General features: G+C 33.2%; 1 long non-coding RNA gene across 1 annotated transcript; it reads right to left on the bottom strand.

The window, feature by feature from the left end:
• Positions 1-1,299: 1,299 nt before the first annotated feature.
• On the bottom strand, positions 1,300-3,734 carry LOC132732899 (uncharacterized). Its single transcript, XR_009626107.1, has 2 exons — positions 3,055-3,734; positions 1,300-1,395 (listed from the first exon to the last, which is right to left on the bottom strand). It is a non-coding gene; the product is annotated as an uncharacterized LOC132732899 (long non-coding RNA).
• Between the last annotated feature and the right edge of the window lie 4,473 nt (positions 3,735-8,207).

An 8,207-nucleotide genomic window follows, 5' to 3' on the forward strand; every position in this document is an offset into this window, starting at 1 on the left:
GCACGGCAGTTTACCAGAGCAGAGTCTAGCCACTGAATCGTTCTTTTTATGTTATCATATTTTCAATTTTTAAGTTTTTACTATTTCCGTTACCGTAGCAACCTTAGATTTTACTTAAAAAATAATGATCATGCCTTCTTTTCATGTAACCAGCTATCGACATGTAAGGTTTTGTCAACATTTTTTTTTTGTAGGTTTTTTGTTATGGATGAAGGAAATTCTATCTATCAATTTCCAATCTTTTAAATTTTTATTTTTTAAAGGGGTCGAGGGGTCCAAAAGGGGGACAAAACCCGACATCAGCAAACGGATAAAAAGGTCCCGGAAAAGCGCAAACCCTTTACAATGTTTTAAAACCCCCTAGGGGAAAAAATAAAGATACCAATATCCTTTTTCTTCCCCAAAAATGTTGTATGATGTAAATAAATATTGCTTGTAATCCCCCAAAAAAATAAAATAAGATTTTTGAAACCCCCCCTTTTAAAATTTTTAAAATTTATTAGACCAAATAAGCCGAAACGAATCCCGTATGTAAATTTGTTTAAATGTATGGGTTTTTCCAAAAATAAAAGTTAAACAAAAAAATCAATTTTTTTTTACAGGGCAAAAAAATACAATATTTTTTAAATAATATCAGTTTTCGTTAAAGTCAAAAGACACATGGACACTTTTAAGGTTTAAATGTCGACTTGGAACCATCAAGGCCAGAAAGCCTTAACAAATGTCGCTTAAGTTTAAGCTCCAAGAATTCCAACATGGGGAAATAATACATCATATCTCATAAAATTTATAAATACAAAATGTTATACATAATTTTCAGAAACAAGCAAAAATTATATAAAGTCAAAGTACATCTATATGTATAAAACATGTGTTATTGAAATTCCGAAAAGCAAAAATAATACTTAAATTAACAATCTGGCAATAAAGTATTCATATAGACAATCTATAACTAGCAGTTAAAATTTTAAAATGCAATCAAAAGCAATAATAAAATATCAATGTTTTGAAAGAACAACGTGCAAAAAAAGTATTAAAAAAAACCTTCCTTTTTTGGGAAAAAAATAAAATAAAAGTAGACTGAAAGTACTATACACATCACATACAATTCAAATGTTATAGAATACAGATCTTATTATCACAGAACCCAAGCTATCACATAGATGAAAAGCCCAAAAATGTAATAATGCTGCCTGATCATTGACAAAATACGCTGATAAACCCGAGAAACTCCATGTAAACCACTCAGTCTTACTCTCGTGTCAAATACTAGCGCGTAAGCATCTTGTTTCCATCTCATTCCCCTTAGGTAGCACTCCACAGTTAATTTCAAGTTCCTGCCGTCAATGTCCTACAAGCAATACGTCTAATAATTCTGATACCAAACTACACAACCTGGAAAAAGAAAACACATTTTGTTGAGAACATATATGACATAAGATTGCAAATCTACAAAGAAATTATCCCATCTGCAATAGGCAGGCAGTCAAAAAATTTGCAATTCATTCCGTTGAAGCCCAAAATCTACAGTGGCCCGAGACCCAAAACAACACATTTCGACCCTCTGGCAAAAAATATCTGCAAATATACAGGCAAAAGGAACACCGTCTCTGCTTTAGCAACTCCCTATACATGCAAAATATCACAAAGAAACTAGTCCTCAACCAGGTAGATGTTTTGCTACTGCTTAAAGTTTGTATCCCCTTCTAAAATTACTTGTTTTACCGAGCAAGCTGTTTAAAAGCAATGTTTTCAAATTTGGCGGCCTTGACATCTTTAATCAACAGCATGTGATTTCTGGCCATGTTTTCGTATTTGCAATTGATCGTATAAGATGTCACAAATACAAACTGCATGCTGAAAATGCACTTTCAAGTCATTTAAATCCAGAATAGTCACTATATCCAAGAAATCCTCCCTGGCCATTCGAAGCTGTGGCTTACATTACTGTGGTGTGCTACCTTAAGGGGCATCATAACATTGATTGATGACCTTAATATGGACTTTTTCTACAAATTCATGCATATTTCAATAAACAAAATGAAAATTTTTGCTGGGAATTGTTTGTTTTTTCATTATCTATGCCTTAAATGAACTATGCTGTTCATCCCATTTTCAGCCCTCGGCAAGCCTTTTTCAGTACATGTAGAATAAGAAAGCATTCCCAATGTAAAGTGTACACAATCTGGTTCTTATACCATCTATACAATCAAAATGTTCAAATATGTCCTTATTACATCTAATATGAAAGAAATATTCAACAAATTGGCATACAGTTTAAGAATATATGGCTTCATGCTTCATATAAGGCAAAAATACAACAGGTTATGTTCTTGCCAGACACCAAAATGTGCTATGTTTTTTTCAATCCTGCACAGTATAAAATCCAAGTAGCATGCACAATTTTCATAAAGGTTTTATGTAAAGTCAAATTCAAAGAGACACAGCACTTATCATGGCCCTCTGAGCATTGTAGATCTATCAATGTTGGTCGCCCAGGGCATCGAAATTCACCAAGCGACACCCTGAAAACCAAATTCTCCGACTATTCAATCTCGCATGCCCAACTCCAAAATGGTCAAAATCTAACCCGAAAACCTAGCTTTAACATCCATTTGCACCTGTAAATGATTTCAAGCAAACATATCCCTTCGCACAAATATTTCGCATCACATGGAACACGCCCGATGGCCATATTCTACATGTACAGCTGAAATGCAATAAAAACATGCCTTTTTCCAGCAAAAAAGTTTGGAAAATCAGGAAAATATCAACCGAATAGCTTTATATGTGAATATTTTCACTCTCCCACAGCTGTCTCTCCTGGAATAAGTAGTCATTATGACTTAAGACACATGGCAGACACAGCACCTTTCATACATTTCACATTTAGGTTTTCATGTATTTGAGTTACCTCCCCTTTTTAAACCTAACTTTCAAGCTCTGTGACAAATATTTTTATGAAATTTCACCATCATTTTGGTCAGTGTGCATGGTAAAGACTTTACACAAAGTTAAATGCGAAAAACAAGGTTTGAAAAAAAATCATTTTACCTTAAGGTAGCACTCCACAGTTAATTTCAAGTTCCTGCCGTCAATGTCCTACAAGCAATACGTCTAATAATTCTGATACCAAACTACACAACCTGGAAAAAGAAAACACATTTTGTTGAGAACATATATGACATAAGATTGCAAATCTACAAAGAAATTATCCCATCTGCAATAGGCAGGCAGTCAAAAAATTTGCAATTCATTCCGTTGAAGCCCAAAATCTACAGTGGCCCGAGACCCAAAACAACACATTTCGACCCTCTGGCAAAAAATATCTGCAAATATACGGGCTAAAGGAACACCGTCCCTGCTTTAGCAACTCCCTATACATGCAAAATATCACAAAGAAACTAGTCCTCAACCAGGTAGATTTTTTGCTACTGCTAAAAGTTTGTACCCCCCTGTAAAATGACTTCTTTTTACCGTGCATGCTGTATAAAAGCAATGTTTACAAAAAATGGCGGCCTTGACATTCATAATCAACAGCATGTGATTTCTGGCCATGTTTTCGAATTTGCCAGTGATCATATTAGATGTCACAAAAACAAATTTTATGCTGAAAATGCATTTTAAAGACAACCAGTCATTTAAATCCAGAATATTCACTATATCCAAGAAATCCTCCCTGGCCATTCGAAGCTGTGGCTTACATTACTGTGGTGTGCTACCTTATCCAGAGCGTTTGAAAAATGTAAACCCGATTTTTTCTTCATTTCCGGTTCAAGACATAAACGCTTTCACGCGACCTTCAATCAACTTCCGACAAATAGCACACTTCCGAATATGGGGTGCGCATGTCTCACAGGAAATCATGTGACCACATGGTATGAATACCATGTTGGAGGCATTGTCCATGCATATTTTGCATGTTAGCTGGTTTTTCAGTCTTTCATTCTCTTCGAAAACGTTTTTAGGAGCTGAAATAAAAAAGGACAATATATAAAATCTTGTAAATGATAAACTCTTGTTTCTTGTCGCAACAATTACAATTATACCAGTGCTAGAATCATGCGTTTTGGCAGTGAAACGTGTATCTGACCTGATCTGCTATATTGAATATGTTTATGCTATGTAGACACTTTTATGTTGCATGGTCATTTTTCAGAAGAGGACCAACCAGGCATGTGTGTTGAGCACTCTTTATCATACCCCTATCTCCCTTTATATTTTTTATGGCTTGATGTTGTCCTTTTTACCGCCTTCTTCAAACTGAGCTGGACCATTATGGGAAGGTCCTTTATACTTCAAAGAATTGTGTTAATAATATTTAGTCGTTCATGACAACAAACAACGAAATAATTGTATATGGATGTTGTTGATATGTATGAGAGACATGATCCGGTATGACATATCTATATCTAATATACAAATATTGACTTTATAGCTGTTGAATATGATGTGATATGAACCGGAAAAAATAGTATTGCCTGAGGCGATAGCCGAGGTCAATATTAATTTTTCAGTACATATCACATCATATTCAACAGCTAAAAAGTATATATCTGTTTTATTATATAATTTATATTTAGATTTTATATGGGTTATCACATCTGCCTTTGCATACGAGGGAAATCAATATTTTTCAGCGTGTCTACTTTTTCAATAATTTGGCCCTTTCTATTGGCATGCTTATCCCTATTGTTCTTAAAAATGTAATACGGTAACTTAAGTAGACTAATTTGACTCTACACCCCACTCAACGTTTTTTTTTTCAGAATAATAACAACAAACTTGACGTGGCGTCACGTAATAATCTCGCGTCTTTTTGTTAGAAGAAAAAACGGTTAATATACTCCGAAAATCTATTTTAAGGGAAAAAACAGTGAATATACTCTGATATTGACCTGTTATTTTTTACAAAAAGTTGCTTGTTAGCCAATTAGGGAAAGGCATTTCAAAGCTATTTATAGATGTTATAATAAATAGTTGATAATTCAAAAAATTATATCGACATATTTAATTAATGGAATAAATGCTGACATAACAAACACTAACCGAAATTATGTATAGGTTGGTATTTATTAGGGAAAAAACCCAAATCGAATTGGTCAAGAACGGCGCACTAATTCAGTGTTTGGTGTTATTTTTAAAGAATGATTAATAGCTAGCCAAATTTGTGTTACGCTTCATTTGCGCATCAGAACGGGAACTTCCAACCGGTGTTAAATTAATCTCCGATAAACACCGCTGATACCGATATTATTCCTTAAATGGAGTCATGAAAACCACAAAAGCATTCATAATGAAATATTAAAGTGAAGCGCATTAATGTGTAGAGCTTGACAGCTTTATTTCTTACTTCCCCTTTATTGGAAAACCAACTTTTCTAAAACAATACACCGAATGTATATACAGTAGAATCCCTACTAAAGACCACCTCGGATTTAAGACCACCCCGCTTTTAAGACCAGTTTTTAAAAGAATGGAATTTTCTGTTCTTTATGTCAATGGTTATATGATCCAGAATTAAGACCACCTCACTTATCCACATTTAAGACCACCAAATTCAGTCCCAATTCCTTATTTTGTTCTTTCTTTGACCTCACTAGTTTTATTGAGACCACTGATATTAAAATCAACACCTTCCTAGATCTTAAATGTGTTGTTATGTTGTTATTATCTGCTTGATTGCTCTTAGGCATGACACTTGATTTCACAAGGTGTCAAAAGCTGTTATTTATGGGATATTTAATGAAAAAAGGTGAGAATGTTAATTTCATAGTGGTTTAATGTTGCTTTATGCACATTTGTTTTGTGAAGAAATAAAGTCTGATATGAAATGTGAATTATGTACCTCATACAATAATTATTATTGAAATCAGAACAAAGAAAATTTGATATTAAATTTCTTCAGAAATATGTTTTCTTCCCATCAGATGTAACATTATAAAATATATACTTTTATATTGTATTTGCAGGTTAAGATATATATTGTTTGTTCATACAAAATGACTAAAATAGGCCCTGGTCATATCGTGTGTAAGCAATGATAAGAATATCCGCAATTAAGACCACCCCGCAATTAAGACCACTTTAGTCCAGACCCGATGGTGGTCTTAATTGAGGGTTTTTACTGTACCTTTATCTGCAGTGCTGATTCCCGAGCCTGCTTTGTTTTCGTTAGTGATAATATCAGACTTGGCACTTAAAAGATTCGTATTTTCTGGTTGTGTTTTTTCCTTAGCTGCATTTAGTGTTTCCATAGCAACCTATAAATACATAACATGATATACAAAATGTAATAAGTTACTCGTATTAGAACGCAGAACAAAATTATAGGTAACAAAATATAAGGAATGGTTTTCTAGCAAATGACGCGTAATAATTTATGTTTCGGGATGAAATGCGTTTTTATAATGCTTTATCAATGATCAAAATTGTTTATTATTACCTTTTCTATATTGAAAGCTTATTCATATTGTATAAATTATGTATACATTTTGTATTCGAAATACTTCGGTATACGAGGGTTGTCCAAAAAATTCGTGCACTGCAGTTATTGTCGCAAGAGTTATTGATAGAAAAACATGAATTATATATCACTTGAAGGGGAAATCTGTCTCAAATAAGAAAACAAAAGAAATAGCCGTGTAACCGACGTGTCGTGAAAACGAATCGTCATACAGTTACCTTGGTAACGTAATACCGGCGCACGACAAAGAATTGGGTTAGTTCATTACTTTGATGCATCACTGTTTTCTTTAAACACTACATATAAACGTCAAAATTCAGGAAAAAGTGTGTGTACGTATTCCTTACGTCACTTGAAAATATGACATGATTTGCCTTATTGTAAAGGTCGTAAACAAACATTTCTGTGTGGTTGTCAATACTGTAATTACGTGAATATGTCAGTTGCTCAACGTCTGGAAATACGGACGACCATTAAATTTTGCGCAAGTATTGGTAAAACACCGTCAGATACCTACAAAGAACTTAAAAAGCAAGCGGGACAAGTTCAGTGTCACGAAGGCTTGTTTTTAAATGGGGCAAACGCTCTGTAGAGGGTGGGTAGACGATGACAACCGGTCAGGAAGACCTTCATCCGTAATGCCGGCGCATGCGACGAGGGTTGTCAAATATATTCGTGCACTGGTAAATATGTTACATGTACATTGCATATGAACAATAAAAAGTACAAAATACTTTGCATCAATCATTCCTCTATTGACAGTAAAACAAATAATGACATAAAAAGCAAATGTTATTTTACAAGCAACAGAAAATTAATACAATAACAGTAATGAACTGACCCAATTTTTTTGTCGTGCGCCGGTATTATGTTACTAAGGTAACTTAATGACAATTCTTTTTCACGACACTCTGGTTATACGGGTTTTTCTTTTGTTTTCTTATTTGAGACAGATTTCCCCTTCAAGTGATATATAATTCATGTTTTTTTTATTAAGGACTCTCAGAACAATGAATGCAGTGCACGAATTTTTTGGACAAGTGTTCTGCTTAGGTACTAGGGGAATTCTTGTACAACTAAAATACAAAAAGATGTCCTTTTTCCTCAATTTATTTTCAAACTATTTTTTAAACTATTTCAAACCAGAGTCATACAATCTATATCCATATATAGAATAACATAAACAGATATTAAAGATTGAAATTATAATAGAATTATATTACACATACAAATTATCTAAACAAAGTGAAAGTAGAATTCAATAATTTTCATTCAACATGCCATTTTAACCTGATTATATTAAACAAAAGATGATGATTTCATAATCTATTACATGTTTTCATTCCCAATTATTATCATCTTGCCTTCTAACATATAATAAAGATTAAAACTTAAGTTCTCACCAAATAATAACAATATAAAGTTTCCGGAAATAAATTCTACTGACAGAAAGCGCCATGTTTACTTTTCTATTAAATTATGCCAACTGGTCAAATTAAACGAAACGACTAGTTGAACGAAAAGTTTAAACAATTACGCCAAGTGCTACCAATAACAAATCTTAAGTTATTATCTAAGAAAGTAATATATTAAATAACTTCTACATGTAGTTAAAACAATTACATATACATTTAAGTCAGAACATAAGTTATAACACCCAAAAATTACAAAGTACAACATTCTCTTAACATTAACTTAAAATATTTGACTTTACGCCAAGTGCTACCAATAACAAATTTAA

The sequence above is a fragment of the Ruditapes philippinarum genome, unplaced genomic scaffold (genome assembly GCF_026571515.1).
Source record: "Ruditapes philippinarum isolate M1 unplaced genomic scaffold, ASM2657151v2 ctg358_1_1_1_1, whole genome shotgun sequence".
In the NCBI taxonomy this organism is placed as follows: domain Eukaryota; kingdom Metazoa; phylum Mollusca; class Bivalvia; order Venerida; family Veneridae; genus Ruditapes; species Ruditapes philippinarum.